The 9,305-nt window shown below is 32.4% G+C and overlaps 1 pseudogene; it reads left to right on the forward strand.

Moving 5' to 3' along the window:
- The window catches only part of LOC123252929, a 148,251-nt pseudogene extending 145,844 nt beyond the window's left edge, over window positions 1–2,407 (forward strand).
- Window positions 2,408–9,305: the final 6,898 nt, after the last annotated feature.

Below are 9,305 nucleotides of genomic sequence, written 5' to 3' on the forward strand. Positions count from 1 at the left end.
TTGTATTATGATCTGAAAAGTATATACTTATTATTTCTGTTTTTCTGCATTTGATCATGAAGATTTTATGTCCTAATACATGGTCAGTTTCATATAGGTGCCTTGTACTTCTGAAAAGAAGGTACTTTCCTATTTATTCCCATTCAATTTTCTCCAGAAATCTATTAATACTAACTTTTTCTAAAATTTCATTCACTTCCTTTACTTCTTTTTTGTTAATTTTTTAAAAATCTAGATATAAAAAAGCAAAGCTGAGGTCCCCTACTATTAAAATTTTATTGTCCATTTCTTCCTAAAGCTCATTTAATTTCTCCTTTAAAAATCTGGAGACTACAATATTTTTGCTATATATGTTTAGTACTAATATTATTTCATTGTCTATAGTACCTTTCAGCAAGATATAATTTCTAATCACATCTATTTTTGTTTTCACTTTGTCAGAGATCATAATTGCCATACCTATTTCTTAACTTCAGATAATGCACAATAAATTCTGCCCCAGCCACTTATCTTTATTCTGTGTGTGTCTCCCTACCTCAAATGTGTTTCTTGGAAACAACATATTGTAGAATTCTTATTTTTAATCTACTCTTCAATATACCACCTTCTTATTGGTGAGTTCACACCATTAACATTCACAGTTATGATTACCAACTGTATATTTCCTTCCATCTTATTTTCACTCTGTCCCTTCTCACAGGTGTTTTGCTTTTAATAATCATTTCTTACTTCCTTCTCCCTTCTATTACCCACTCCTTTAATTTATTACCCTCCTACTTCTCTATAGGATAAGATATAACTCTATACATATATGACTATGGTTATTATTTCCTCTGTGAGCCAACTATGATGAGAATAAGGTTTAAACATTGCCCATTGCCACTCTCATCTTCCTCTCCACTGTAAGATTTCTTCACTTCTCTTTAGGTAAGATAATTTACCCCATTCCACTTCTCTCTTTTCTAGGTGCAATCATCTTTTCTTCCCCTGATTTTTGTTTTCACATATCATCTCATCTTTATCAGCTTACTCCCTCATCCTGTCTATATATACATATATATTATACTATATTATATATACATATACATTCCTTCTAACTATTCTAATGCTGATAAAAAATTCAGAATTACAAATGTCATTTTTTCCATGTAATAATACATAGAGCTTGACCTTATGGAATCCCTTAAATGTTCTTTTTTTTAAAACTTACCTTTTTTGTGGTTTTCTAGGGTATTATGTTTGAATATCAAATTTTCTGTTTAGGTTTTGTCTTTTCAGCAGGAATGCTTGGTAATCTTCTATTTTATTAAGTGACCATTTTTTCCTCTGAAAGAGTATATTCTGTTTTTCTGGGTAGGTGATTCTAGGTTGCAAACCTAGATCTTTTATCTTCCAGAATATCATATTCCAATTCTTCTGAACCTTTAATGTGGAGGCTGCTAACTCCTGTATAATCCTGACTGTATATTCATGATATTTAAATTGTTTCTTTCTGGATACTTGCAGTATTTTCTCCTTGGCTTGAGCACTATTGAATTTAACTATAATATTCCCAAAAGTTGTCATTTGGTGATTTATTTCTAGTGGTGATCTATTTTGCTTTCTTGTTCAAGAATATCAGAGCAATATTCTTTGAAAATTTTTATATTATGCTTTGCAGGCTTTTTTTAATCATGACTTTCAGGTAGTCCAGTTGATCTCTCATGGATCTATTTTTGTGGTCACTTGCTTTTCCATGAGTTATTTCATGTTTTCTTCTGTTTTTTCATTCTTTTGATCTTGTTTTATTGTTTCTTGATGTCTCATGAAGTCATTAGCTTCTAGTTGCCCAATTCTAATTTTTAAGAAATGATTTTCTTCTTTCGGCTTTTGAACCTCCTTTTTCACTTGGCCAGTTCTGATGTTTTCTTCTCTTATTGCTTTCATTTCTCTTCCCCATTTTTCCTCTAATGCTCTTAATTGATTTTTTAAGTCCTTTTTGAGCTCTCTCAGAGCCTGAGACCAATTCAAATTTTTCTTTGAAGTTTTGTATGTTTGCTTTGCTTTCACTTTCCCTTTCAGTATCTGTGCCTTGCTCTTGTTTATCTCTATAAAATTTTTCTATTAGTTTTTTTTAAATTTTTGTTAATTTTTTCCAGTCATTTTCTTGATTTTCAATTTTATTATAAAGGTAAGCTCTGTAGAAAGGGTATCCTTTTAAACTTCAGTTCTTCCTTGATGCTACCCTTAGGTCTTTTTCTGGATTTCTATATTCTTCAGTTCTTCAAGGTGGTATGATGACCTGTGGGCTAGAAGCTCTGAAAGCCACCTTCCTTTGCTGATTAAATCACCGTTTGAGAGTGCTGATGGCTTGCAGAGCTCAGTGCACTATGATGTGCCCTGTATTGAGACTCAGATTGTAGCCTAAGGTTTAGGTGTGGACTTTTGTTCTCATTCTAGTCTTGATCAGGTCAGGCACTATCAAAATATCCCATTCCTAGCACATAGTAGGTGTTTCATTAATGCTTATTGAAAGACTAAATGATTATGAGACTACATTTAGATGTCCAGTCCTCACAATTATGCATAAATATGCATATCCTTAGAAAGATGTGGCAATATTCTCAAGGTCAAACAATTAGTATGTAAACCAACTAAGTATAAATTATTTTTTATTCTAAAATATTGCTTTACATTTTGGAATAATCAAGTCAATGATTGAAATAAAGAAAGAAATGACTGATGAAAGCATATTTGTTAAACATAAGAAGATGGAATTTGAAAAAAAATTTAAAGATGAAAAGGAATTTTCAAGAATAAACTTAGAGGAAAAAAGGAAAACAGACCAACAACAGAATGATAATATTTATGTAAAAGGAAGAATAAAGTCAAAGTAAAGGATACATTTTCCCCTTATTGTATTATAATAATTGGTTAATTTTAGGAAATTATTAGTATGTCAAAGATGAAATTTTTATTAGAATACTGAGGAATTTTAAATTTTAATTTGAGGGAGGACCTATCATCAATGTCTTGATGTAATGCTTCATATTTTCTTAGAAATGACCTCACGTTCATCAAGTCTATGTCAATATTCCTTAAGTATAAGAACGTGTTAATGCTCCAAACTAGACTCAGTAATATTTCATGACTGCTGTCTAATAATCACGTTTACCTCAACTGATATTGGTCAATCATAAAAAGTAGATTGATAGCTCTGTGCATAGAGTACTGGGCCTGGAGTCAGGAATCTGTTTGTTTTAACCCTATAGAGAAGGAAATGGCAAATCAATCTAATATCTTTGCCAAGAAAATCCCCTGGATAGTGTGTTTCATGGAGTCACATAGAATGACACAAAAGAACAAGAATCATAGAGAAGTTAAGTAACATTTACTATTTCACTCTAATTTTTGTTGTCTTGGCTAAAATGGCTTGAAAAGAAACTTCTATTGAATGAGTAATATAAATATGTATGAATAACAATCTATTATTCTAGACCAGTGATGGGCAAACTTTTTAGAGAGGGGGCCAAAAAATAAAATAGGAAATGCTCATCTGTCAGTCTGTTTCTAAGGCAACTCTTTCGAAGTTTCATTGCATTGTACCCTACTCATTTTATTCATTAGGTTAGGAATAATGTTGGCCAGATAGAACATTTCTTGGGGGCTGCATGTGGCCTATGGGCCATAGTTTGCCCATCACTGCTCTAGACAGTACACACATTAATAATGTCCTCTTAATTCTTTTAAATAAAAGAGGAAAAAAGTCAATCATGGGGAAGGCAACTTAATTCTCATTTAAAGGTATCACATTATTAGTATATCCTAATATGTCTGCATGTATGTGTGTATGTATATATACAAGTTTATAGGCATATATAATATACACCTAATTATATATATATATATGTTTATATTATGTAAGTATGCATACATATATCTAGTATATAAATTAATATATACTTAACAAGTGTGCCCTTCTGTGTATGTATGTTTGAACATATGTGCTATGTCATATAGGCATATGTGAAATCAGAGTTCAAAGAATTCAATGATATAAAGAATTATAATATTTTGGGCGAAGGTTATATTCTCATTTACCAAAAAAAACTAATGAAAGAAATAATAAAAAAAAACAAAAGCCAAAATTATAAATAGCATTATTGTAATGATAAACTGTCAATTGAAGGCAAAACTGAAATTCAATAAACATAAAGAAATTTTGTGGAAGCAGTTATTTTTACACTATGCCATGAAAAGTAGTATTGATGGGGTATAATGGAAATAAACAAGGGAATTAAAATGATTTCAATAGAGAAAAGAAAAATAATGAAATTGTATTTTTTTACTACTTAAAGAAAAAGAAAAAAGAAAGAGGTAAGATATGAATTAATGACAGCAAATCAATGAAAGAAAGAAGAATCCAGTAGTTTAACAGCAAGTATAGGTTTAAGAATGCTAATCTCAAGACCCTTAACTTTCCTGGACACCTTCCTTAAGACATTCTCAAGCTTACCAGTGTTATTCATAAAATATTATGACCAGAACTGAATTAAAAAATATAAATCTGGTCAAACTAAGGCAAAGTATATTGAGACTATCATCTATCAATCCCCTAATAGTATTCCAAATTTAAACAGGCTAATATTGCATTACTTTTCTTGACTGCCATGTTAATATCAGAATAATAACCCATTATACCCCCATTCTTTTTCAAATACTCTGCTCTTTAGCTATGACTGCCATATGCTATATTTGTGAAGTTAATTTTTGAACTTGAATATAATATTTTACATTTTTATTAATGTTATTGTAATTAGATTTTATCCAATTTTCTAGCCTGTCAGGATCTTTTTGGATACTAATTCTGTCATCTGATATTAGCTATATATCTAAGGTCTTCATGATTTATAAATCTGATGAAACATACTTTCTATTTCTCTATTCTAGTAATTATTGAAAATGATAAACAGCTCAGAGTCAAGCACAGATCTTCCCCCTACCCCCACTGTTCTAAAAATGTTCTAAGTTCATGTTCAATGAGTAAAGACTACACTTTGGGTCTAATTATTTAATTCTTTCCAAATTCATTTACTGCTTTGTCATCTAGCCTGTACCTGTCTATCTTCGATAGAAGAATAGAATATAAGACATGGTCATATACTTTGGTAAGATCTACTTTAACACTGATATTCTTTTGTTTTGTTTTGTTTTTATTCTGCTGATCTAACAGTATAGTGTGTCAGATAGAAGCATGAATATTGCTATTTGTTGAGACTTATTGACTTTTTATGATCCCTATTTTTTTAAATTTTTTAACCCTTAACTTCTTTATATTGGCTCCTAGGTGGAAGAATGGTAAGGGTGGGCAATGGGGGTCAAGTGACTTGCCCAGGGTCACACAGCTGGGAAGTGTCTGAGGCCGGATTTGAACCTAGGACCTCCCGTCTCTAGGTCTGGCTCTCAATCCACTGACTACCTCTATTTTTTTCTTATATGTTCACAAGCTTATATGATGTACTTTTTAAGGAGTAAAAGAAAAATATAGATACTATAAGCTCCTAATACTTTAAAATACCAGTTTCTTTTTACATGAATCTCACAGGAGAGTTTTACAACCTACAACATCTGGAAGAAATAGAAAATATTTCAAATTGAAAAACTATGATACCAAAAAAATGTTGGAAAAGGAGGAAGATGGAAAAGAGGACTATGGATAGATGGATTTTCAATTTGACTTTGGAGTAAAAATGCCAAAAATAGGGAAATATCACAAAGGATGCAATATAAATGTATGAGATTTAAATTTTATTTTAATAAAATAGATAACATTAATATATGTCATCCAATATTTTAATAAATTTTACATATTTGAATCCTATCCAAATTGTTATTAGCTCCCATTGACTGAAAACCTTTCTATAGCCCAATGGAAAACAAAAGAGGATTTAAACAAATCATATCTACTTTTCATTTACACTAGAGACATAAGGTTAGTTAAGACTAATTGAAACCATCTTCATTTTGATATTTTTGTGTCTCATTGTTAAAGAGACAAAAGATGACAACAAATACGAAGATTTTCAACCTTCATCTGTCAGTGCTCAAAGCCTGAAGACTCTTCCCCTAAAGAGCATAAAAAATGTTCAAGGACTGCCTCTGAAAAGCTGTAGTAAAGAAGTTATAAGAGAAGAGTTAATACCAAAGTCTCTGAGAATGGTAGGACACTATTATACAAAACAAACCAACCAACAAACAAACAAATAAATAAAGATATATGTATTTTTAAAAATATAGAACTTCTGGGCAGCTGGGTAACTCAGTGGATTGAGAGCCAGGCCTAGAGACTGGAGGTCCTAGGTTCAAATCCGGCCTCAGACACTTCCCAGCTGTGTGACCCTGGGCAAGTCACTTGACCCCCATTGCCTACCCTTACCAATCTTCCACCTATAAGTCAATACACAGAAGTTAACAGTTTAAAATTAAAAAAAATATATAGAACTTCATAGAACTGACCATTACATTTGGAAAATTGTAAAAGGCCTTTTAAAAAATTCCAACTAACAAAGAGCTAGGCCAAACAAGGTGCAATATACAATGCATGCTTTACAAACTACTTGCTGAAACCTATATAGTGTTCTGAGAAAAAACAACTTTAACTGCTCTGGAATAAACAGTAGAAGGAAGAAAAATAATGTTTAGCCTTTTAATGAACCTAGTTCTCTCATAAAGAGATACTTTGGAAATAAATTGTCCACAGATGCCTATGGAATAAAAATTAATAAATGCAAAGGATTTTATTAAAACAAATAGAAAAATAACAAATCAAGATTTAGGGATAAATATTCTTGGTGATACCTACAGTGGAAAAAAAAGTATATTAAAATGGAAGAAATCACAGTAAAACTAGCCAGAGGAATTAAACACTTTAAGAGAGGATAGAGTTATGAAAATTTCTATCTGGGGAAGTAAGTTTATCTGAAGAAAAAAAAGAATTGTGGGTCTGGTCCAAGATGATGGAGTGTAAAGTTCTAGCCAAACTCAACTTCTGCCACTCACACCTCAAAAATAACAGGATGTGTACCAAATAGAGCAAAAGATGAATAACTAAATATAAATAAAAGTATAAAATAGAAACTTGCATAGGATAATTTATATATATATATATATATTTAAAAAGACAAAAAAAGAGAAACACCCCAAATTCCTACTTATGTCCCCATTCTCCTGACTCTTAATTTTCTTAATGCGGACCTGAAAGTAATGACCAAGGTGCCTCTTTCTCAGTCTCTCTTTCTCTGTCTCTCTATGAGATTCTAGGTGCCCTGGGTCAAGGTAAGGAGCTGAGAATCTTTCTGAGGTATCAAAGACTCAAGAGTTCCACTCTTTCATTTTACATATAAGAAACATGTGAATGAGAGAGATTACAGTTAACAGATGAATCTTCTTGGATGTAAATTGGACCCAGGTCTTTCTGAAGCCAAGTTCAGTGCTCTATCCACTTTGCCTCACTTCCTCTCAAGCCTATACCACATGGTATCCACAGGTGATCTCCCACTTAATTACTAATCAGCTTTGACTTACCCTGCTTCAAATCTGATTTCAGATGGAAGCATTAAGATTGGTATTTACACAAAGGTTACAGTGTCCATGTAGAAATATTCTCTACCTATTACTGAAAACAGTGAAATTCAAGACTGAATGTTAACTCCAGGGTTAGAATTTAGGTCTGATCTTTCCATGCATTGAAAACTAAGAGTTCTACCAGAAATAATGGATAAATTAGTTCTTTTTCTATCTCACCTAACTTACTCTATTATGATCTAATTTCCAAGCAGAAGGCTTTTTCCAGAATAGAATTTGTTACCTTTATGCTGAAGTTCAAAGTATCTTCATGTCAACTCTCTCTACTTCTCTACTGTCCATCACCATTCTGGACCTTCAGGGTTCCTACCTAATGTGTTCTCTGTTCATAGTAAATGCAACTGCTGCAGAAACAAAAGAACTTGGGAAAATGAAATGGAGGGTTTTCTTTACCAACTGGTTAAGCCATTTATAAATCAGTGGGCATCCAGTCAACATCCAATTCTTTGCTACAACAAAGAAATATTATATAAATATTTTGAACATATAGGTACTTTTTCTTTTTTAAATGGTCACCTAGAGAAATAGATTTATTAGTGGTATTATTTGGTTAAATTACATAATTTTAAGATTTGTTTGGCAAAATTTCAGAATGCTTTCCAAAATGATTAGATCACTTCACAGTTTTATTGACAGTATATTAGTGTCCTTGTTTTCCCTAAAATTTGTTAATTCCTCTTCTATTCTTTTTGTCAATCTGATATATATGAGATAATATCCAGACTTGTATTATTTTACATTTCTCTAATCAATGATGACAGGGCATTTTTCCATATTATATGTAACTTAAACTTCTCTCTCCAAAAGCTGCATGTTCAAATTCTTTGACCACTTATAAATTAGAAAGTGACTCACAGCATTATATGTCAGATAATGTTATCCAAATATTTGAAATATGAGATCTTTACCCAAGCAACTATTAAGACTTTTCTCAATTTTCTGATTATTTTTTTCTAATCTTGGCAACATTGGTTTTATTTGTACAAAACCTTTTTAATTTATATAGTCAAAATTATCTATTCTGTACCTTACAATTTTCTACATCTCTTGTTTATTCAAGAATCTTCTCCACTCCATAAATCTGGTAAGTAATATATTCCAAGTTCTTCTAATATTTTTTCTATCTCCCTTGTTGTGAGGATTATTTAGGTATTAGTTTATATATAGTTAATGTGGACGTAGTAGGAAGGGCTGGAGAATTCCACATGGAATGGGGAAGCAGGAAGTGGCTTGTGCCTGAGAGAGACTCCATGGGGGTTGGGACAAAAACTGTTGCTGACCCTGGGAGATCTCAGAGCGAGGGGAGTTGTATCCAGATTCTCTGGAATCCTGGAGAGTGGTGAAGGCTTATAGCAGAGGACATCAGACCTGCAGAGCAGCACCAAGTAGGGAGTGGTTTGTGATCTGATGGACAGCATTGCAAACTTTCTCTCCCTACCTGGATACCTTGGATCACCTGTTCTGGTGGAGATGACTCCTGGCATCCTGAAACCATCCCTGGATTAGCCATTAGATCCCAAGTAAAGCCATCCTCAGGTCCTTAGCTAAGCTGACCAAACCTGGCTGGAACCAGGTTGGGAGGAACTTTCCTCTTGTGACTCCAGTACTGCTTTCTTTGGGTCCTGTCTTGCTTAGACCTTAGAAGAGTGTAGTTAAGTCCCTTTCCCTTGACCCTGTGGTTT

Source organism: Gracilinanus agilis, chromosome 1 (assembly GCF_016433145.1).
Source record: "Gracilinanus agilis isolate LMUSP501 chromosome 1, AgileGrace, whole genome shotgun sequence".
Classification (NCBI taxonomy): domain Eukaryota; kingdom Metazoa; phylum Chordata; class Mammalia; order Didelphimorphia; family Didelphidae; genus Gracilinanus; species Gracilinanus agilis.